Here is a 25,579-nt window from a genome sequence, read left to right as displayed (position 1 = left end):
CTAAGACAGAGGCTGGAGGACAATATTCAGAATCACCTAAGAAAATATGAAATTCTTTTATTCAATCCATAATGGATATATTGGTAGGAATAATAAACATAAAACTCACTGGCTAACATGACACATGATAACATTTGCTCTTGAGTATAAACTGCCATACAAGTTAAAAATTTCTAATAGAATTTAGATACATAATCTGATCCTAAAAAACTAATCGTAATAAAAATAAAAGCCACTATACAGATTATGGAAATCAAGATAAATCAGAATAATAAAATCTTTATACATTGTACAGATAAGATAATAAACACTAAGAAAAATAATTTAATAGTATTTAAATAAGCAAAAAATAACAAGTAGTTTAATTCCTGAAATAGTATCTAGTAGATATTCAACAGGTATTTGTTAAATAAAAGAATGCACTTGTCCAAGGAATTAAATTGTGCCTGTTGGGAACTAATCAGAAAACAGTTGTTTTTTAAAACAAATTTTTTGATATAATTCACATAATATTCAATTTATCTATTTAAAAGATGTTTTTAATGGTTTTTAGTATATTCAGTATGTGAAATCACCATAATCAATTTTAGAACATTTTTGTTACCTCCAAAAGAAAGCTTGCACTCATTAGTAGTCATTCTATACCTCCCTCCCTCCCACCCCTCAGACTCAAGTGACAACAATATATCTACCATTTGTTTCTAAGATTTTGATTTTTCCAGATATTTCTTTTATTTTTATTTTTAGACTTAAATACTTTAATATGCAATGAAGAAAAGAAAATGCAAGTTACAATAAATAAAATGCTAGAGTACTTAAGAACACAACTTCTACACTTTTTCTATTAGCATATAAAAGCTTCTAATATGCACAAACCACACCTTTAGTCCTTTGAATTGCCCTGAAGCTATGTTCTGAAGGGTTTGTAACACTTAAGAACTGGCATTAAAAAGGCAAAAAGCATTATAACTCATAAACAGCACACAAATCTTACTTAATCTCTAAAAATAATACGAATGCAAATGTTTTATTTGCCATGGAGATAAGGAGGGAAACATCAGTGGAATGAATTGGACAACATGACTCACACTTCATTACAAGCCATTTTTCCAAATTTACAACTTTCATATTTGGGTGATCTTAAAAAAAAAAAAAGAAAAGAAATGAACTTTCACTAGATGTAAATAGGCCAAGTCATTTAATCCCTCCACATGTTTAAATTGACTACACTTTTCTAGCTGAGAATGCATTTTCCTTATTTTAGTGAGCTTAAATAATGTACCCATGGTAATGAATAAGGCCTGGGTTTAGGTCCAGAAACCTTCTCTATCAGCCTGTTTCATAATTACTCCTATATTATGGAACACAATAAGACGTTTTCTTGGTTCAGTTTTAATAGTAATAAGAATTTTTAAAATCCATGCTACTTCGCAATTTTTCAGACTTTTTTTCCTAAATGTGGATTTTGAAATTCTTAGGTATGCTATATAATTATATAAAGTCCATTTCCATGTGTTCATAAACTTTAGCACCCAATAAAAGTAGTAGGAACTGGGCCATATTAACTACTTCCTCATCTACACCCCTTAATTACCAGTAATGAGTTTTATTTAGGGAACAATGAGGAACAAGTACCATAGCCTACAGGCATCTAGCAATGGAGGGAATTCAGACACAGAAATTAAGGCTCTGGAGAGGTTAAGTCATAGTGGAAACTTCTGGAGTGAAACTGAACTCTTATACCCTTTTCCCAGCTGCAGACTTAGATAACGTGTGAGGTGTTTAGTTTGTGCATGGGACCCACCATAAACTGACATTTTATCCATCTCTTTTTTTTTTCTTCCATGAAAGAAAAGAAATGGAAATACAAGTGCTTGTTATCACATGCTTTTAAGGCTTAAAAGCCTATCAATAAGCATGTTGTATCCGTGATTGAGGAGATCACTTTATAAATTGCCAGAAGAATCTCCGCTAATGGAGACTGAAGTCACTCTCTCTCCCCAATAACCATGAAGGAAAAGAGAGATAGTCCCCTACTTGCACATGAAATCTCCCTTTCTCCTCCGACCTCCCTATTCCTCTCCCAAACAGGCCAGGCTGCCTTGGGAGGTGGCTGTGAGAAAAAGCAACGCTCAGTTCCCCATGGCAAAGTCTTTGGTCTTTTCCTCCTGGTCCTCCATTTTGTATCGAAACAGAAAGCGCAGGTGAAGAGGACTGTCCTGGGAGGGCAGCAGCGTGATCTCTGCTGAAATGACCCTGCCTTGCTCCACTTGTACCGTCTCCTTTAGGAAGAGGAGTGCCTGCTTCCAGAGTGTGGCCCGGTGAAAAGGCAAGATGGACAGCACCAGGGGTTTCTTCGAATTTCCTCCAGGGAAGGTCACCTGGAACCAAAACGCCAAACCATGCATGAGCGCCCAGCCATAACAGCTGTAGCGGAAGTGCCCACCCACCTTGAGTCCAGCTCCAGCTCCAGGTGCGCAGGTCAGCTGGAGCTGAGCAAAGTGCTGCAGCCAGGCCAACACATCCTGGCCGGACAGACCCTGCACCAAGATCTCCGAGTGGCTCATGAGGCAGCTTGTGGCGAAACTCTCTAGGCAACTCATGTCCATGCCTTAGTGGTGCTTCACCTGGCTCCAAAAGCCTCGGCTCCACTCCAGCATCTGGTCGCTGATGGGGGCTACAAAGAGCTCAGTGAAAACCAGTAGGAGAACACCGACCTCCCTCAGCCACTGGGTCTGCAGGTGCAGCACAGAGCTCAGCATGGACTCATGCAGAAGTCCATAGCCCATTCACTCGCTCACGATGGCATCCACCTGCTCTGGCAACTCCACCATCACCACTGGACACTGCAGGACATGCACTTAGTCCTCCAGCCCATTGAGCCGCCCTACCTCTCGGGCCTCTTGCCAAATGGCACTATCAGCCTGGGCACAGAATATGCTCAAAATGCCGGTGCCTGCGCCCACCTCCAACAAGGTCTTGCCTTGCAGAGCTGCCCAGTTCGGCAGGATGCCAAGGCGGTAGGCATTTGTGAGGATGCAGTTGGAGATCCTCTCCTCCCCGACATGTCCCTGTAGCACTCCTAGTACAGGTGGTCCTGCTTGCTTGCTCTTAGTTCTCTGGGATCAGGATCATGGCAAGTCCACCTCCTGCTCCCCGTCCTCTTCTTCTTCAGTTCTCTCCCCTCCTTTGCTGCCGCCCCCTCCCACGACTCTCCAGATATTTCATATAAATGGAATCATACAATATGTGGTCTTTTGTGATTGGCTTCTTAACATGATGTTTTCAGGTTTCACCTACCGTGCAGCATGTATCAGTAGTTCATTTCTTTTTATTGCCAAATATTCCCTTTTATGGATACACCACATTTTATTCAGTTGACAGGTCCTGGGGTCATTTACATATTTTTGGCTCTTATGAATAATGCCATATGAAATTCATGTGCAAGTTTCTATGTGAACATATTATTTTCATTTCTCTAGCATATACACCTTTGGGACTTACTGGGGCATATGCTCTTTCCGCTTACTGGTTAAGGGTAAGTTCAAAGAAAACAATGGAACTGTTAATTCTGGCTGAGAAATTAGAAAAGATTACTTAGTAAAAGTGATATGTGAGCTAAGTTTTGAAATAGGAGTGATAGGATTCAAACAGAAAAGGGAAAATGAGATGACAGAAAGTCAGACATTTTGACTTGAATAACATTTGACTTATGTTTGCATATCATTATCCACAGTACATGTATGAAAACACAAATTGGTGTAAATATATTTTATATACAACAAGAGATATGAAAGCTGTGCTCTGTAAGTGTAAAACAAATTGTAATGGATTCCGCTGTCATATAAAAAATCAATTAAAAAAGGCATTTTAAAGAGTGGTATATCAGTAGTAAATCTTCATCAACACAGCATATGTTTTTACTTTTGAATGTTTTATTTGTATATTATAGTTATACATAATAGTGGGGCTCATTTTGACATAATTATATATCATGGAATAAAATTTTCTCCACTTCAGTCCCCAGTACTTCCCCTTTTCCTCTCCTTCTCCCTCCTCCTATTTCCTTTCTACTCTAATGGTCTTCCTTCTATTTATTTATAATTTTAAAATTTTGTTCTTTATATATAAACATAAAGGTCAAATTCACTATAGTGCATTCACATGTACATAGCATAATTTGGTCAATTTCAATCCATTGTTCCTCTCCTTTCCCATTCCTCCTCCCTCCCCATCCGTTGCTCCACTGATCTCCCTTCTATTTTCACAAGATTCCTCCCCCACTTTTTCCCCTTTCTTTGGTCAAGCTTCCTTCTATGAGAGAAATCATTCAACCTTGACTTTCTGAATCAGACTTATTTAATATATATATATATATAAAATACTGACAAAATTTAATATTTAACTAGAACTCTACAGTTTCATGGCTTTGAGTACATTCACATTTGTACAACCATCACCAACAACCATCTTCAGAACATTTCCATCTTGGCAAATTGCAACTTTTCACCCTTAATAAAGATAACTCCCAGTCCCTGGCAACCTCCACTCTACTCCTAGAGTACTTTTGGACTGTTTAGTTTTCACTTAGTAAGAGAGGTCCACCATTGACTAATGGGTGGTGTCTATATTTACAGGCCTTGCTGCACATACATGATTGAGTGTATTGTAAGGACAGGTAACAGAAAATAGGGGGAAAAAAGAGGTGGAGACAAAAACTAAACATATGGATCTCTATCAACAGGCTTAAGCAGTCCTGCCACAGATCTGCCTGATTATTTCACATCAAGAAATTGACGTTCCACCTGGTGCTGTGGTGCATACCTGTAATCCCACTAGCCTGGAAGGCTGAGGCAGGAGGATTGCAAATTCAAATCCAGCCTCAGCAAAAGTAAGGGGCTAAGCAACTCAGTGAGACCCTCTCTCTAAATAAAATACAAAAAAAAAAAAGAAGGCTGGGCATGAGACTTGGTGTTTGAGCACACCTGAGTTCAATCCTGAGTACTGTAAAAACAAAACAAAACAAAACAAAAAACATAAAAAAAACAGAAATTTACCTTGACCTTGACCTTCCTATAATCCCAACTACTCAGGAAGATGAGGCATGAGGATTGCAAATTTGAGGGCAACCTGGGCAGCTTAGCAAGTCCCTATCTCAAAATAAAGTTTGTAAAAAGGGCTGGGGATGCAGTTCAGAGGTAGAATGCTCCTGGGTTCCAGTCCCCGGATTTTTGGAGCCATTTTCACTTTGCAGATCCACCAGCAATTTCACACTTTCCCAGTTTCCCTGCCTTCACAGGAGGCCAGGCACATCACAGCACCACTATAGCTTCATGTCCTCAGTGCCAATCCATGGTGAGGATTCTGTTGAGGGTCCTGTGGGCACTTCCATGTTCTCCTCTTGTACCATCACAGTCCTGGCATTGAACTTCACATGTTTTACCATGACCTTGGATTGAAATCTAAATTTTGTAGAACCCTGAGCCCCCATAACCCAGCTAACCTGAAGCACACTTGCTTGCACTGATGCTTTCTGTCAAGAAAGCATTTCCTAGTGCAGGCTCTTGAAAAACAACTTGGCAATGCCTCAGAGTTAAACAGTTATACTATGATGGAGGAACTTTCCAAAAGTGTCAAATAAAAATTAATCACGGTATAATCTTAAGCTACATGTCTATTAAATCATATTAGTTAGTAGAGTGACTGACTGGACTCATCAAAAATTGAGTATTAAAAAAAATTCTTTTTAACACTCGTGTACTTTACTTGAATATAATAACACATAAGTAATTAGCTTAGCCTTATAAAAATATGGGACTTGGTCAAAATATTTACACATTTTTTAAATTAATGGTAGAATACACATACCACTCACCATCACAACCATTTTTAAGTGTACAGTTCAGATCAGTGGCTTAATTACAGTCATGCAGTTGTGTGCCCAAACTTCAGAACTCTTTATCTTACAAAACCAAAACTCCATTTACATTTAGCAACTCCATATTCCACTATTCATTCCCTGGCAATCACCAATCTAACTTTCTTTCTCTATGAATCTTACTACTCTGGGTCAGATTAACTAATGTTAAGTAGAATTATACAGTATTTGTCCTTAGTTCACATAGCATCATATCCTTAAATGTCATTAATGATGTATCAGAATTCCCTTCCTTTTTAAGGATGAATAGTATTCTACTATATGTGTGTATGCCAAATTTTGTTTATACATTCAACCTTTGATGGACACTTAAAATGCTTACACCTTTGGCTACTGCAAATAATGCTTTGAGCATGGATGTCCAAATATTTGTTTGGTTTTTGTTATCAATTCTTTTGGGGACTTATACCCCAAAGTGAAATTGCTTATTAAGTTTCTTCAGCAACTGCCATACTGTTTTCCATAGTGGCTGCACTATTTTACATTACCTGACCAACAACACAAGAGGGTTTCTATTTTTCCATTCACTTGTCAACACTTGTTATTATTATTATTATTGAATAGTAGCCAATCATAATTGTGTTAGGTGGTTCCTAATTGTAGTTTTGATTTTCATTTCCCTAATGATAAATGATGCTGTACATCTTGTGCTTACTGGTCATTTGTGCAACTTCTTTGGAGAAATCCTTTGCCCATTTTTTAATCAAATTTTATTGTTGTTGAGTTGAAGGAGTTATTTATTTACTTTGGATTTTTTTAAAAAAATATTTTTTAGTTGTAGTTTGACATATACTTTAATTTTACTTATTTATTTTTATATGATGAAGGGCCTCACACATGCTAGGAAAGCACTCTACTGCTGAGCTACAACCCCAGCCCATTACTTTGGGTATTTTTTGAAAAATATTTTTAGTTATAATTGGACATAATAACTTTATTTTATTTATTTTTCTATGTGGTACTGAAAATCCAACCCAGTGCCTCACACATGCTAGGCAAGTGCCCTACCACTGAGCCACAAACCCAGCCCAACTCTGGATATTAAACCCTATGGGTTATGGGATTTGTAAGTATTTTCATCCCTCGAATAAGTTGCTATTTCACTATCGACTTAACAAATTTTAAATATAAATAAAAATCTTGGGTTTATTTGAAACTTTAATATCCTCATCACTCTTGAAGGTCTTAAAATATTATACTTTTCTAGCTTGTAACTTTTTCCCACCAAGTTCTAGGTATGAAATTACTGCAGTTCCTATCTTGGGAGCTGGTATTACACACACACACACACACACACACACACACACACACACACACACACACATATATTATTTGAAATATTATAATATTTCAGTATTCTCTTATAGGTGTGCTGAAAATTATTTACTAAAATTAATTAGCTGAATATCATCAGATTTGTTACCAAAATTTAATTTTTAAAATTATCCTCAGTGGACTATTTATTAATTTTGAGAATCAATAATGCTTTACACATCCTTTGGTTTATCCAACCAGACATTATCGGGCTCACATAGATTTCAACATTGACACAATGGACAATTTTCTGGCTCCAATTCCATAATCCATTGACATTATTTCCTTTACAATTTTAATGAGATGACAGATAAGAAAAGAAAGTACAATAGTTTTAGTGTAAAAATAGTTTGTGACCACTAAATGTGGTTAAACAAAGATTATTAATCCTTCTCCTTAACCTCAAGAACTCAAAAATTCAGTTATAAACTTTTTTTTGTTGTTTTCTATTTTCTTGAAAAGAAAAAAAAAAAAACACCCTAGGACAAATCTATCAATCTGGGAATAACCCTGAAATTACTCAAGGAACATTGCCACACTTGGCTGCATTCTGGGACCTACTAATGTCTCTCCTAGGGAGTGCACAGGGCACACAGGGAGAGGCTCATTTCAAAATGAGCACAGAGTTTGGGCTTCCCACCTGGTTCTAAGTCTCCCACATTGAGACTCACAGTGGTCACTTCAAGACAGGTAATTTGATGAGCATTAGCTTGGAGCTGGAGGTGCAATGTATAGTCTCATGGACTGTTGCCTCATCTGCTAGGAACACTTGCCTTAAATTAAGGCTGACCTGGCCTACCTCAGCCTCAATCTGGGCATGCAAAATCCCTCCTAGCCCACCAGAAAGAAGAGTGACACCAAACACAGGCTGTTCAGAGTAGATTCTTGGAACTTGAGCAGCTGGGGTCATTAAAAAAAAAAAAAAAAAGCTCCAATTCCACTTTGTAAGAAACACTTAATGCTTCTTAAGGAAAACAAGAAGCATCCTCTCTCCCTTTGGCCATCTCTCCCATTCCTAGAGAATTGGGAGGAAAGAGCTGTCACCAGGAACCATTTGGAGCCAGGAATGCAGAAGTCAAGGCCAGCCTAGATAAACCCATTTGTGAAGCACTTTGTGCTGATGGATACATTCCTGACTGGTTTCAGACCAGTCCCTGGAGGACAGCGAGCTCAGGAGGCTGGCTGCCTGGCTGGAATGAAGGGGCCAAAGGAAGGGATGCTGTCCATGAACCAGCCAAGGCTGCGCACGGGGCGTGGCAGCTCAGGAGGAGCGGGAGGCCCGGAGGACGCCTTACCTGGAGGACTCCGAGGTGAAGCTGCTGCTGTCCAGCAGCCTCATCTTGCAGAAGAAGACCCCATTGACTTAGGGTACAGAAGAGAGCTCCTCCAGCTTGAAGTCCACCTTAAACTTACACTTCTTTAACATTGTGAGATCCAGGCGCCAGCAAGCGGGCAACACAGGCGGGTGCCGCCCCCTTAGCTCCACTAAGCCCCCGATCCGCCCAGATCCAGGGCTGGGGCCTCCAGCTGCTCGCAGGGGCGAGGCAGGGGGCTCCAGGGGCTGTGGCGGCAATGCCTCCGCGCTCTCTCGCGCGGTAGCCCAGCCTAACGCGGCTGCGGCACCAAACTCGGCTGACCTCCACGAGCGGTTGTGCTGCAGCTGGCCCAGGGAAGGGCTCCCTTAGGTGCGCACCTCGCCGCTGTCGCCATCCTTCAGAAAGCTTGGAGAAGCGGAGCTCAGAGTACAGTCGTTGTCTCCACCTCAGCGACTCGGGCTGGGGCGCCCCCAGTGGCCGCGATCTGCAGCGCACTACTGGGCGGAAGCGGGAGGCACCAGGAGGGCGGGGAGATTCATAGTGGGCTGACGCCTTGCGGGGGAAACTAAACCTCAATGGCTGTTAGCGCCATCACGACTCTCTGGGGTTAAAAACAACAACAGCAGCAGCAGCAGCAGCAGCAGCAGCAGCAGCAGCCAAAAAAGCTTCTTTCTACAGCTTTCTGGGCGCCTTTGCTTTCAGTTTTTGCACCGCCTCTTTTCTCCCCCTCCCCTTCCAGCTATTTCTTTCCCTTGGGTTTCACAGTTAATAGGGAATGTCAGAATATGACGTTGTTTTAGTCAAATTGAAGTCCAAAAACTAAAACTTCTTTTAAATACTCAATATTCGCGAACCTTCAAATATGAAATAAAGAAGAGGAAAAAGGAAAGGGATTAAATTGTGTTAAGGGTCTAGCAAGTGCCCAGCCCTGTACTGATACAGGTATTTTTTTTTTCTTTTTTCTTTTATCTAATGCCTGTCACCCAGGGTAAAAAAGAGCATAGAAAGAGTTAAAATTACACCTTTCCTTTTAAAATTTGCCCATACTCAGAACTGAAAATGCTTAAAATCAAAGTCTGCAGGATAAGCTTAAAAAAAAAAAAATCTTTGTACTTGCATAGCAATTACCTTTCTGTATAAGCACATGCAATATCTTGTTAAAGTGTATGTTCACTTGTTTACATAAAGTTCAGGTTTTTCAACTGAGATTTTTATCCTTTAATCTCAAGGACTCTCTTGCAGTAACCTCTGAAAGGGTGTAATTGAGAAGATTATCTTTCCCAGTTAATTCATTTATTCATTCATTCATATAAAATATTTTAATTGCATAAAATGTCAATCACAAGCTAGTCCCAATGATTTAAAAAAAAGAAAAAAAACTAAGAATTTTACTCTTTACTGTTGCATACCTGTTTAGATCCAACATTAAAAGACATGGCATCAAGCTAGGTGCCTAGGAGTCTACTTGGCTCAGCTACCCATCAAGCCCAGCGGCTCTGAGGCTGAGGTAGGAGGATCACAAGTGGCAGCTCAGCCTGGGAAACCAAAACCCTGCCTCAAAATTTTAACAACTGGGGCTGGGGATGTGGCTCAGGCGGTAGTGTGCTCGCCTGGCATGCTTGTGGCCTGGGTTCGATCCTCAGCACCACATACCAACAAAGATGTTGTGTCCGCCGAGAACTAAAAAATAAATATTAAAAAATTAAAAAAAAAAATTTTAACAACTGTGGGGGATCTATAGCTCAGTGGTAGAGTGCTTAACTAGCATGTGTGCAATGTCCTGGGTACAAACCCCTGAACTGCAAAAACAAACAATCAAACAAATCCACAAGCAGACAAACAGAATTCATTTAGGTAGAAGTTAAAGGAAGAAGCAATGAATTGAAATTGACCAGTTTCCTGAATTTCAAATAATGCAAAAGATTTGAGATAAAGTGAGGGGAAAGTGTTCTTGGTAAAAGAAATAGGAAAAATAAAGACCCAGAAACAGAGTGTAAAATGTGAGAATGGGTAAAACTTCTTGCCAAGCATGACAGAGGGGGGAAAAAACAGTGAGAAGAGTTGGGGGACTTTGAAGTTTCTCACTTAGACAACTGGGTGAACTGAGTACTGGAAGCAGGAGGAGGACAGGTTGGAAATGGAGAAATAATGAGACTTTATCTGAACTGCTTGCAGGGAGAGAGGGCCATGTACAGAGTAGACATTTACAGACCATCCCACCCAACCACTTCAGAACAAACATCCTTCTCAACAGCACACGACATATTCTCCATGTATTCTCAAAATAAATCTCCATAAATTTAATAAGAATGGAATCCATAGCAGGGGGAACACCTGGACAGTTACAAAGCATGGGAATTCTTCAGCGTGTTCCCCAACAACCAATGGGTCATTGAAGAAATTTGAGATTTGGGGAATAATTTGTTATTTTTTGTAATATTTTATTTTTAATTTTTAATTATAGTTAAACCTGGTACCTTTATTTTATTTATTTATTTATTTTTATGTGGTGCTGAGGATTGAACCCATGGTTTGCAAGTGCTAGAGGAGTGCTCTACCACTGAGCCACAACGCCAGGCCCCCTACATCATTTGTTACTAATAAGCCTGGCTTATTATGACTGGAATGTACCTAGGATTAGACACTGCTATTGCTGCTGTCAGCACTGACTCTTATACCATGAAGACCACAAGGGGAGTGTGAATGTCACATACATGTCATCACACCTCACAAGTGACCTGCAAATGCAGGAAGGTAACCTTCATTAACTTGTACATTTTTTTCTAAGTATATCTCTTTGGCAGACCTTATTTGTACCTAGAACTCAAGTGGGAAGGGATTCTGAGAAATGTCATTTTTAGCTTTTCAACTTCTTCAAATAGGAGGGTGGAGTGGAAGTTGGAAAGAGTACCAGTAATGTACCCATAATGCAAGCTTTTAAGGGCAGGGGTGGTTTTGCTAATTATCTTTGTATGTTTTGTATCCAGTCTGTGACGTGACATTAGTGGTTGTCAAAAAATATTTCTTGAAATAATCTAAGTTTATGGACCAATACTAAGTTTTATCTTTCAGGTGAAATAATAGAGATGTAAAATAAGTGCTAAAACTACTCCCTGCTAAAGATTTGAGAGTTCTGAAAGTACTCTAGACTATGAGAAGGAAATAGCAGAAGTCATCAATACAAAGGAGTGGAGGTGGGCAAAAGAGAAAATAGCCATACCAAACAATTAGATAATACCTTGTAAGTTAAGTTAGATTCAACTGCAAATAAAACTTAAAACTACATTGGCTTAAATATCATAGGAGCTCATTGTTTCCTTAAAGAGAGTGGGTAAACCTCCTGAAGCTCTGCCATGGGAGCTCCTTGACCCTCAGGAACTCATGCACTGTTATGCCATCCTCTTTAATGTGTGGTTCTGACCAGATGGTTGATGAAAGCTGCTTTTGCACCAGCCACCATTTCTCAGTTTCAATCAGCAAGAAGATGGTAGAAAGAAAAGTATGCTCCCTCCTTTCAAGAACACTTCCTAGAAGATGCACACTCCCTTTTATTTAAATCTCATTTAAATGAATGTACAGTGTGAACAGAGTGATGATACCAATTGAGGCCTGGTCCATAGAGACTGCCCTAACGTGATCCTCTTCATTTCTGGCATCTTCTGGTCAGATTTTTGCCATCAAGGGAAACATTGGATATCACATATTGGATGACAGAGCCTCTACTAACCTGAATCCCTAGGTGATTATGAATGAAAGAGTTACTCCCCTCACACCATACCTTTACCAGGAAATGCTTACACTAAACTGTTAAGTGAGCAAGAAACAAAAATTTATTGTGACCCATTGAAGTATATTTGCCACAACAACTAGCATTTTCTTCATACAAAAATTGTTACAGAAGCAGGATGCTATTTTAAAAATCTCAAACTTATCAGGCTGTAGACAGCAAGAAAACTTACCAGAGACTGGAAAATGGAAATCCATGGCAAAATGTCTTGGTATCTTTTCTCCTAATAAAAACATAACACCACAGTTTGGATAGGTTACAATGAAGAGTGGTTTATTTTGGCTTATAGTTCTGCTTCAAGGTCAAAGGGCTGCATCTGGTGATGGCCTTCTTGCTGGCAGAGTCTCAAAGTGGTGTAAGGCAACACAAGGCAGGAGAGAGGGACCATGAGAACTGCATTTTGTAGCAAACCCACTCTCAATCCATTATCCTATTAATGTGTTAATCTATCAATCACATAAATGAGGTAATCCATTCATGAGGGAAGAGCTCTAAACAACTCCTAAAGGTTCTTTCTCTTAGTGTCCCATATGGATTCAGTTTCAGTACAAATTTTGGGTATTGAAACCATAATACAAGGCATTTGGTAAGAATTGACTGCAGTAAATTAAAAGGACAATAAGATGCCTCTAAATCCCATAGCTCTAGAAGAGGTTGGAAAATGAAATGCTGGTAGGCTATATTTACTGGCTGTATTTAAAAAGATATTGGAAAAATAAGATGAGCTCCTGGAATAATGAAAAGGTTTTCAAACATGATAAAAAAAGAAATATAGAGAGTTCAGAACGTAGGAGCCCTGAGGGGTTGAAAAAAACTGACTATTCTATACTTCAAAGAATAGGAAATAAATCTGAAAAGGCGTTTGAGCAATAAAGATCAATGAAATTTCAGTTATGCAGCAAAAATTAGATTTAAGGCATGGCCTCACATTGGAGGTCTCTAAGTAGCTCCCTCAAATTCAGAGGAAAAGAGGCATAGGAATGAAAAAGCAAAGAAATAGAATCAAGAATTATCTCTAGGAAACTTTCATTTTTACTGGCTTATGGAACTGACAGGGAAGGAAATGGATCAAAAGTCTTTTCAGTGTTAGAGAAATTGTACTGCTAAGAAAATCACTTAAGAGCTTATTTTAAAAGCTGTACTCTCTCTACAGAAGTCATGCTTCTCAATACCCATTTCAAATGCAGGCTTAGAGGAAGCACTTCCAGAACACAGATCCAGTTACTACAGAGGACCAAGCACAAGAGGGTTCCCTACTGAGAGTGGTACCAGGGTCTAGTAGTGGAACTTCCCATTCAGGTCCTTCACAGTGCCTCCTAGCAGAATCTCATCTTTGCATAGGCCAGTGTCTTCTTTTCCCTGCTTTCCTACCTGGACATGTTGATTGTAGTAAATTTGCTGCATTGTTACATACTGGGTGCAGGTTGAGACAGATATCAGTTCATGGGTTGCAGTAGAGTTTCCCACCCTCAGCACTACTGATATGTTGGACTGGAAAGTTTTTTTTTTGTGGGGCTGTCCTGTGTATTTTATAATGTTCAGCAGCCTTCCTGGCCTCTGCACACTAGTTGCCAATTGTATCCACCTCCCTCCCCCAATTGTGTCAGTCAAAACATTTCCAGACATTCCACAAAAACCACCTCTGGTTGAGAATTATTGGTCCACAGGATAATATGGAGAGATATCATGACCAGCTAGAGAATCCAGTGCGTTACCTGGGAATCCTGTATTTTGAATTTAATGCAGTGGCTGGGTGGGATTTTAGGTTATCTTACTTGGTGAGGGAATGAGCATATTATTTATTTGCTAAAAATAAAGAATGAAATGGTGATTTGGTGACCAAATGGATGGACTATAGCATAGAGTTCAAGGTTATCACCAAACCTGCTTTCTCGTAATTCATGATAGCTAAAATCCAAACTGGGATTAGATAACCCACTCTGCTTAGCCCTAAATATAAACATTCAACAAACAAGAATGTTCGCCAGAGTACTACTAGCAATGGCCTAAAACTCAAAGGACTTGGCAGAGTTTTAAATCCCTCTAGAGGAGCATGTTCTATAATCGATAAACCCTGATATACCTCACCACCTTTAGCATTTATCAGCCTATATATGTTAGTCTGTAAACAAGTCAGGATGGCACCTGGCATTTTGCCAGAGAAATGTTAGGATCTGTAAACAAGTCAGGATGGCGCCTGGCAAAATGCCAGAGGGAGTGGTTTGTGAAGTAATGCCAGTGAGCCATTAAATGTGGAGATTCCTTATTGGTTGACTGCTGTATCTAGTTTATGTTAATTAGATACGCTGTGTGGAATGTATAAATACCGCTCCTGTCCTACAATAAATGGCTTCCACTCCTGCTGTATCAATCTACGCAAGTTTCTCATCACCCCCATCCCCCCACCCCCCCACCCCCACCCCACCCCCCCCCACCCCCGGTATTTTGCTGCAGCCGGACTGCCGCATATATACTGATATATACTGCCATCTTCAGCAAACCCTAACAAGTTCTTATAGTAAGCAAGAGAATTTTACATTAATATGTTAGGTCAAGGTGTAGCCTATAAGGTGGAAAGTAATGGACTACATTTTCTACTTCTTAGAACAAATCTTCACGACAGCTTTTATAAAACTTAAAAGCCCAAGTCGGATTTAGTAGTAAGTTAAGAATAGAGAGCTTAGCTGAATTGGGCAATAAAGTATGCACACACCACCCGTCACCCTCTTCAAATATAATTACACAAAACCTGATACATAATCCACTTGATTAGACTGTATGAGAAGAGATTAGTCATAACAAGGTAGACATACTGGAAAGTGTGTTTGAAATAAACAAAATGTAGCTTATTCACTAAATCACCCGGCCTACACCGGGGAGATTTCACCCACTGTGAACATTTTGAACTAATGCTAGCCCACAATCCCTTCCAACTAAAATATGATTCATTTTAATAAATAAAACATTTATCTTAAATAAAAGTAGAGGAGATGGAAATTATTACCAGGAGCTATAGAGAAAGCACTGTAAGGGAAAGATGAAAAAACATTTTATAGTGTAAAAAAGCAAAGACTAAAACTTCTACCTTTTGCATAATGATTTAACCAGAAAACCCTTGACAAGAAAAATTTAAGCCAAGCACCTCGAAACCAGATGAGCTACTTAGGAGCAGCTAATAAGAGCTCATCTGTCTATGTTGCAAAACAGAGGAATGACTTATAAGTAGAGGTGAAAAGCCTAGGCAGCTTGATGATAGTTGGTTGTCCAGATTAGAATTTTAGATCTACTTTAAATTTACCTGAAGCACAAGCAAGCCAAATGTAATTTTAAATGTTAATCTAAAGAGGGACAGCTCTTTAGAATCAAGGATAAACCTTAATTAGGGAGTAAATCTGCTAATTTCCATAGTTGGCCTAAAAGCAGTCTTCAATTGAAAAAGCATTAAATCTTAACCTAATCATCAAAACTTAATACCTAACTCTCAATAACCTCCTAAACCAATACTGGACTAATCTATTTTTCTTATAGAAGAAATTATGTTAAAATGAGTAACAAGAAGATAGTTCTCCCTGCATAAGTTTATATCAGACTGAGTAATTCACTGATAGTTAACACTGATAGATAACCTTTGAAATCATCAATTATACTATTTATTGTTGCTCCTACCCTAGCCCTAACCCTGGCATTTACCATGTGAATCCCCCTACCCATACCCCAACCCCTGACCAACATAAATATAGGCGTACTATTCATTCTTGCTACCTCAAGCCTAGCTGTATATGCAATCCTGTGGTCAGGCTGAGCCTTCAACTCTAAATATGCTCTAATTGGAGCATTATGAGTCATAGCACAAACAATCTCGTATGAAGTAACCCTAACCATTATTCTCCTCTCTGTATTACTAATAAATAGCTCCTTTACTCTATCTACCCTTATTACTACTCAAAAGTTCACATGACTACTACTACCAACATGACCCATAGCAATAATGTGATTCATCTCAACACTGGCAGAGACCAACCGAACTCCGTTTGACTTAACAGAAGGAGAATCAGAACTTGTATCAGGCTTCAACGTCGAATATGCCCTTTCATCTTATTTTTTATAGCTGAATACACAAATATTATTATAATAAATGCCCTAAGAGCAACCTTCTTAATAGGAACATTACTCAACCCTTCCCTTCCCGAAACTTTTACACTCAGTTTCACCCTAAAAACCCTCATTTTAACTTCTATGAATTTGAGCATTCTATCCACGATTTCGTTATGATCAACTTATGCATCTTTTATGAAAAATCTTCCTGCGCCTCACTCTGGTACTATGCATATGACATATCTCCCTTCCCATTATCACTGCATGTATACCACCCCTAATCTAAGAAATATGTCTGGTAAAAGAGTTACTTTGATTGAGTAAATAATAGAGGTTTAAATCCTCTTATTTTTAGAACCATAGGACTTGAACCTAATCCTAAGAATTCAAAATTCTTCATGCTACCTTTACACTGTGTCCTAAAAAGTAAGGTCAGCTAAATAAGGTATCGGGCCCATACCCTGAAAATGTTGGTTTATATCCTTCCTGTATTAATTAATCCCCTAAACTCCTCCACAATCTACCTCACCTTATTTTCTGGAACAACAATTACACTATTCAGCTCCCACTGACTACTTATTTGATTAGGCTTAGAAATAAGTATGCTGGCAATTATTCCTATCCTAATGGAATAATTCCATAGAAGCTGCATGCAAATATTTCCTAATTCAAGCCACTGCATCAGTAATCTTAATAATAGGCACAATTATTAATTTTACAAACTTAGGCCAATGGACCCTATCCAATTCATGCAATCAAATTTCATCATTTATATTCACAATAGCACACTCAATAAAAATGAGACTTGCCCCATTTCACCTTTTAGTACCAGAGGTCACTCAAGGAATTTCACTTAAATCAGGACTCATCCTACTAACATGACAAAAAATTGGCCCAATCTCCATGCATATCAAATTGCATCTTCCATAAACTCCACCCTTATATTACTTATGGGAATCCTATCTATTATGTTAGGAGGCTGAGAAGGACTCAACCAAACTCAACTATGAAAATTCTTAGCATATTCATCAATCACGAATATAGGATGAATAATAGCAATTATTACATATAATCCAACTTTGACAATATTTAACTTAATCATTTATATTACACTTACCATTAATATATTTATACTTTTCCAATACAACAAAAAAGAATTTCTACCTTCTCCTCATCAAATTTATGAAATAAATTCCTCCTACTAACCCCATCAATTCTAATCATACTAATATCACTAGGAGGATTATTTCCTCTAACCGGATTTGCCCCAAAATGAATTATTATTAAGTAACTAATTTCAAACAACAATATTATCATCTCTATACTAATAGCAATACTAGCCCTCCTAAATTTATATTTCTACACATGACTTATTTATTCTACATCCCTAACCCTATTTCCATCATTTAACAACACTAAAATAAAGTGACAATTTAAAAATACAAAACTAACTCACCTTCTACCAAATTTTATTATTATCTCTACCCTCTCCCTACCACTTACACCTCTCCTATCATCTCTGATCTAGGAATTTAGGTTAATCCAGACCAAGGGCCTTTGAAGCCCTAAGTAAGTTTCCAACACTTAATTCCTGAGTTAAGGACTGCAAGACTCTACCCTACATCAACTGAATGCAAATCAATTAATTAAGCTAAGCCCTTTCCATCTAGACAAATGGGATTTAAACCCACAAAACTTAAGTTAACAGCTAAATGCCTAATTCAACTGGTTTCAATCTACTTCTCATGTGGTAAGTAAAAAGGCCAGAAAAGCCCTGGCAGAGTTAAAGCTGCTACTTTGAATTTGCAATTCAATGTGATTATTCACCTCTGGGCTTGGTAAAAGAGAGCTCAATCTCTGTCTTTAGATTTATAGTCTAATACTTGGCCATTTTACCATCTACCTATATTCATCAACCGTTGATTCTTCTCAACTAATCACAAAGATATCGGAATGCTTTACCTCCTATTTGGTGCTTGAGCTGATATAGAAGGAACAGCACTTAGTCTATTAATTTGGGTGAATTAGGCCAACCTCCGGAGCCCTGTTAGGCAATGATCAGATTTATAATGTTATTGTAACTACAAATGCATTTGTTATAAATTTCTTTATAGTCATGGCAATTATGATTGACGGATTTGGGAACTGAATAGTACCCCTTATAATCGGAGCCCCTGATATACCATTTCCCCATATAAATAACATGAGCTTCTGGCTCCTTCCCACCTCCTTTCTCCTCTTGCTTGCTTCTTCTATAGTTGAAGCAGGTGCGGGAACAGGTTGAACAGTATATCCCCCACTAGCTGGAAATCTTGGCAATGCAGGAGCCTCAGTAGAATTAACCATCTTCTGCCTTCACTTAGCAGGATTATCATCAATTCTGAAAGCAATTAATTTTATTACAATTATTAACATAAAACCCACTGCTATATTCCAATATCAAACCCCTCTGTTCGTATGATCCATACTAATCACAGAAGTATTACTTCTTTTATCTCTTCCAGTCTTTGCAGCAGGGATTACAATACTTCTAACAGATCGAAATCTAAGTAGTATATTCTTTGACCCCATGGGAGGTGGAGATCCTATTCTCTATCAACAATTATTCTGATTCTTTGGGCACCCTGAGATCTATATTCTTATTCTACCAAGGTTTGGTATTATCTCCTATATTGTAAAATATAGTCAGGTAAAAGAAACCATTCGGTTATATAGGAATAGTATGAGCTATAATATCTATTGGTTTTCTCGGATTCATTGTATGAGTGTACCACATGTTATCTGTTGGGATAGATGTCGATGATACCCGAGCTTACTTCAAATCTGCAATGATAATTATTGCTATTCCAAGAGGGGTAAAGTTTTCAATTGACTAAGCAACCTTACATGGAGGTAATATTAAATGGTCACCAGCAATACAATGAGCCCTTGGCTTCATTTTCTTATTCACCATTGGAGGTTAGCAGATTCCTGCTAACAGGAATCATTCTGGCTAACTCTTCATTAGATATTGTCTTACATGTTACATATTATGTTGTAGCTCACTTTCAATATGTCATATATATATATGAGCAATATTTGCCATCATAGGGGGGTTCCTTCACTGATTTCCCCTTTTTTTCTGGTATATGCTAAATAATATATGAGCTAAAATCTACTTTACTTGTAATGTTTGTAGGGGTAAATTTAACTTTCTTCCCTCACATTTCTTGGGATTATCAGGAATACCATGTGGATACTCCCACTACCCAGACGCATACATGAAACACTGTATATTGATGGGCTCATTTATTTTTCTCACAGCTATCATAATTATAATTTTTATAATTTGAGAGGTATTTGCATCAAAACAAGAAGTTCTTACCATAGAGTTAACACCCAATAACTTATAATGACTACACAAGTGCCCTCCACCTTATCACACATTTGAAGAACCAACTTTTATTAAAGCCTGGACCAAGGAAGGGAAGAATTGAACTTCCTAAAACTAATTTCAAGCCAGCCCCATAACCATTGTGACTTTCTTCATGAGATATTAGTAAAATAATTACATAACTTTGTAAAAGTTAACTTATAGGTTAAACTCCTTTATATCTCTATGGGATACTCCCTTGAATTAGGATTTCAAGATGCCACATCACCTATTATAGAAGAGCTCCTACACTTCCATGACCACACTCTTATAATTGTGTTCTTAATTAGCTCTCTTGTCCTCTACATTATCTCATTTATATTAACTACAAAACTAACCCAAACAAGTACCATAGACGCCCAAGAAGTAGAAACTATCTGAACTATTCTTCCTGCTATTATTCTCATCTTAATTGCCCTTCCCTCACTCTGTATTCTATACATAATAGACAAAATTAATGACCCATCTCTAATAGTAAAACCTATAGGCCATCAGTGATATTGAAGTTATGAATATACAGACTACGAAGATCTTAGTTTTGACTCCTATATGATTCCAACCTCGGATCTGGCTGCAGGAGATCCTCGATTTCTGGAAGTAGATAACTGAGTAGTACTTCCAATAGAGTTACCTGTGTGAATACTAATTTCATTTGAAGACATGCTCCACTCCTGAGTGGTCCCATCTCTTGGCTTAAAAATGGATGCAATTCTAGGTTGACTTAATCAGGCTACCTTAACATCAACATGGTTGGGGCTTTACTATGGGCAATGTTCTGAAATCTGTAGCTTTATGCTAATCGTCCTTGATCTGGTCCGATTAAAACATTTTGAAAGTTGATCTCATCAATGTTATAAATTCATTATGAAGCTACAGCAGCATAAAACTTTTAAGTTGAAGAATAGGAGCCAAAATCTCCTCATAATGAGATGCCCCAATTAGTCACATCAGCATGATTTGTTACAATTTTATCAATGATCCTAGCCCTATTTTTCATATTTCAACTTAAAATTTCAAACCATCTGTATTCATATAACCCTTCCCTGAAAGACATTAGTTTAACTGAACAAAAAACCATATGAGAAGAAAGATGAACGAAAATTTACTTGCCTCTTTCATTATCCCTACAATAATAGGACTTCCTATTGTTTTCTTTATTATTATGTTCCCCAACATCATCTTTCCCTCACCCAACCAACTTATCAACAACCACCTAGTATTATTCCAACAGTTATTAATTCAACTTTTACTAAAACAAACAATGGCCATACATAACCCAAAATGATCAACCTGATCCCTAATACTAATTTCACTGATTATATTCATGGGCTCTACAAATCTACTAGGTCTACTCTCTCACTCCTTTATACCAACAACCCAGCTCTCAATGAACTTAGGAATGACCATTCCCCTATGAGAAGGTGGAGTAATTACTGGTTTCCACCACAAGACTAAAGCATCCCTCGCCCATCTTCTTTCACAAGGAACCCCTATGCCCCTTATCCTAATATTAATTATTATCAAAACAATTAGCCTTTTTATTCAACCCATAGCACTAGCCAAATGACTAACAGCTAATATTACAGATGGCCACTTTATTATACACTTAATTGGAGGATCCACCCTAGTATTAACATCGATTAGCCCTCCCACAGCTATCCTAACTTTTATTATTCTAGTATATTAACAATACTTGAATTTGCTGTAGCAGTAATTCAAGCCTATGTCTTTACCCTCCTAGTAAGTTTATATTTACATGATAATACTTACTGACCCACCAAACCCATGCCTATCATATAGTTAATCCTAGCCCCTGATCTTTAACAGGAGTTCTTTCTCGCCTTCTCTTAACATCCGTTCTAGTAAGATGATTCCACTTTAATTCCTCTTATCTCCTCATGTTAGGCCTAATAGCCATCATCCTTACAATATACTAATGATGATGAGATATTGTACATGAAGGTACATTTCAAGGGCACTATACAACAATTGTTCAAAAAGGCTTATGATATGGGATACTCCTATTCATCATTTCAGAAGTATTCTTCTTTTCTGAATTTTTCTGAGCATTTTACCACTCCAGCCTAGCTCTCAATCCAGAATTAGGCAGCTGATGACTTCCAATGGGAATTAACCCACGTAAACCCCTAGAAGTTCCACTACTCAACACCCCCATGTTTTTAGCTTCAGAGGTCTCAATTACCTGGGCCTATCACAGTCTAAATGAAGGGGACCAAAAAAAACATAGTTCAAGCATTATCCATCATGATTGAACTAGGATTATATTTAACCTTACTTCAAGCCTCAGAATACTTAGAAACATCTTTCACAATCTCAGATGGTGTATATGGCTCAACATTTTTCATGGCTACAGGCTTTCATGGTCTCCACCTTATTATTGGGTCGACCTTGCTCTTAGTATGCCTTATCTATCAATTAAATTTCCACTTTACATCTAATCACCATTTTGGATTTGAAGCAGCCTCATGATACTGACATTTTATAGATGTTGTATGACTATTCCTTTATGTAACTATTTATTGATGAGGCTCATACTCCCTTAGTATTAATCAGTACAGTTGACTTCCAATCAATAAGCCTTGGTAAAACCCAGGAGAGAGTAATAAACCTTATAATCTCCCTACTTATCAATTCTTCTATTGCACTATTACTAATCTCAGTGGCATTTTGATTACCCCAGCTAAATGTATACACCTAAAAACCAAGTCCCTATGAATGTGTTTTGATCCCATAGGATCTACCCACCTACCATTCTCAATAAAATTTTCCTTGTTGCAATTACATTCCTTTAATTTGACTTAGAAATTTCTCTACTTCTCCCCCTTCCCTGAGCCTCTCAAACAATCTGAATCTTATACTAACTATAACTTTTTTCTAGTTCTAATTCTCATTCTTTGGTTGGCCTATGAATGAGTTCAAAAAGGCTTAGAATGAATTGAATATGATAATTAGTTTAAGATAAAAGAAGTGATTTTGACTCACTAGACTATGGGTTACCATAATTATCAAAATGCCTATTATCATACTAGCATATACAACATCTTTACCTGTCTCATTTAATATCATCATTCCTATGCCTAGAAGGCATAATATTATCTATATTTGTCTTATGCTCCCTCCTAATTCTAAACTTTCACTTTTCCTTATCATTTATAATCCCTATTGTCTTACTAGTGTTTGCAGCGTGTGAAGCATCCTTAGGGCTAGCTCCCCTTGTAATAGTGTCTAACACATATGGACTAGACTATGTTCAGAACATAAATATCCTTCAATGTTAAAAAATATTATACTTACAATTCTACTCTCCCCCCTTATATGATTCTCAAACCCCTCAATAATTTGAATCAACCCCTCAATCCATAGTCTGATAATCAGCTTAATGGTGCACCTTACATTAAATCAAACAGCAAACACAGATCTAATTTTATCACTAACTTTCTTCTCAGATCTGCTATCTTCCCCTTTACTGATTTAACACCATGACTCCTTCCCCTTATAATTCTAGCAAGCCAAAACCACTTAGCCCGAGAGCCACTGATCCTAAAAAAATTTTATATTATTATACTAATTTCCTTTCAATCATTTTTTTAAAGAGAGAGAGAGAGAGAGAGAGAGAGAGAGAGAGAGAGATTTTTTAAATATTTATTTTTTAGTTTTCTGCATACACAACATCTTTATTTGTACGTGGTGCGAGGATGGAACCCAGCATTGCACGCGCATGCCAGAGGAGCATGCTACCGCTTGAGCCACATCCGCAGCCCAATCATTTTTATTTTTTATTTTTTATTTTTTATTTATTTTTTTTTATTGTTGGTCGTTCAAAACATTACACAGTTCTTAATACATCATCTTTCACAGTTTGATTCAAGTGGGTTATGAACTCCCAACTTTACCCCATATACAGATTGCTGTTTCACATCAGTTACCCTTCCATTGATTGACATATTGCCTTTCTAGTGTCTGATGTATTCTGCTGTCTGTCCTATTCTCTACTATCCCCCCTCCCCTCCCCTCCCCTCCCCTCCCCTTTTCTCATCCCTGTTTAATGTAAATCTTCTTCTCAAGCTCTTCATCCTTACCCTGTCCTTGTTTACTCCCCTTATATCAAAGGGGTCATTTGGTATTTGTTTTTTAACGATTGACTAGCTTCACTTAGCATAATCTGCTCTAATGCCATCCATTTCCCTCCAAATTCTATGATTTTGTCGTTCCTTAATGCAGAGTAATACTCCATTGTGTATAAATGCCACATTTTTTTTTATCCATTCATCTATTGAAGGGCATCTAGGCTGATTCCATAATCTTGCTATAGTGAATTGTGCTGCTATGAAAATCGTTGTAGCAGTGTCTCTGTAACATGCTCTTATTAGGTCTTTAGGGAATAGACCGAGAAGGGGAATAGCTGGGTCAAATGGTGGTTCCATTCCCAGCTTTCCAAGAAATCTCCATACTGCTTTCCAAATTGGCTGCACCAATTTGCAGTCCCACCAGCAATGAACAAGAGTGCCCTTTTCCCCGCATCCTCTCCAGCACTTATTGTTGTTTGACTTCCTAATGGCTGCCAATCTTACTGGAGTGAGGTGGTATCTTAGGGTAGTTTTGATTTGCATTTCTCTAACTGCTAGCGATGGTGAGCATTTTTTCATGTACTTATTGATTGATTGTATGTCCTCCTCTGAGAACTGTCTGTTCAGGTCCTTGGCCCATTTATTGATTGGGTTATTTGTTATCTTATTGTCTAATTTTTTGAGTTCTTTGTATATTCTGGTTATTAGGGCTCTATCTGAAGTGTGTGGATTAAAGATTTGTTCCCAGGATGTAGGCTCCCTGTTTATCTCTCTTATTGTTTCTTTTGCTGAGAAAAAACTTTTTAGTTTGAGTAAGTCCCATTTGTTGATTCTTGTTATTAACTCTTGCGCTATGGGTGTCCTATTGAGGAATTGGGGGCCCGATCCCACAGTATGAAGATCATAACCAACTTTTTCTTCTATCAGATGCCATGTCTCTGATTTAATATCAAGCTCCTTAATCCATTTTGAGTTAACTTTTGTGCATGGCGAGAGATAGGGGTTCAGATTCATTTTGATGCAAATGGATTTCCAGTTTTCCCAGCACCATTTGTTGAAGATGCTATCCTTCCTCCATTGCATGCTTTTAGCCCCTTTATCAAATATAAGATAGTTGTAGTTTTGTGGATTGGTTTCTGTGTCCTCTATTCTGTACCATTGGTCCACCCGCCTGTTTTGGTACCAGTACCATGCTGTTTTTGTTACTATTGCTCTGTAGTATAGTTTGATGTCTGGTATCGCTATACCGCCTGATTCACTCTTCCTGCTTAGCATTGTTTTTGCTATTCTGGGTCTTTTATTATTCCATATGAATTTCATGATTCTTTTATCTATTTCTACAAGAAGTTCCATTGGGATTTTGATTGGCATTGCATTGAACTTATAGAGAACTTTTGGTAATATCGCCATTTTGATGATGTTAGTTCTACCTATCCATGAGCAGGGTATATTTTTCCATCTTCTAAGGTCTTCTTCTATATCTTTCTTTAGGGTTCTATAATTTTCATTATATAAATCTTTCACCTCTTTTGTTAGGTTGATTCCCAAGTATTTTATTTTTTTGGGGGATATTGTGAATGGAGTAGTTGTCCTCATTTCCGTTTCAGAGGATTTGTCACTGATATACAG

At 38.0% G+C, this 25,579-nt stretch overlaps 1 long non-coding RNA gene across 1 annotated transcript; it reads right to left on the bottom strand.

Annotated features, from left to right (window-relative positions):
* Positions 1-1,249: 1,249 nt before the first annotated feature.
* LOC144367046 (uncharacterized) lies at positions 1,250-8,974 on the bottom strand. The gene is made up of 2 exons (XR_013426255.1): positions 8,548-8,974; positions 1,250-2,381 (listed from the first exon to the last, which is right to left on the bottom strand). It is a non-coding gene; the product is annotated as an uncharacterized LOC144367046 (long non-coding RNA).
* Between the last annotated feature and the right edge of the window lie 16,605 nt (positions 8,975-25,579).

The sequence above is a fragment of the Ictidomys tridecemlineatus genome, chromosome 10, assembly GCF_052094955.1.
Source record: "Ictidomys tridecemlineatus isolate mIctTri1 chromosome 10, mIctTri1.hap1, whole genome shotgun sequence".
In the NCBI taxonomy this organism is placed as follows: Eukaryota; Metazoa; Chordata; class Mammalia; order Rodentia; family Sciuridae; genus Ictidomys; species Ictidomys tridecemlineatus.
Note: the sequence above shows the minus strand (reverse complement) of the source record. Positions and strands in the feature narration are given on the sequence as shown.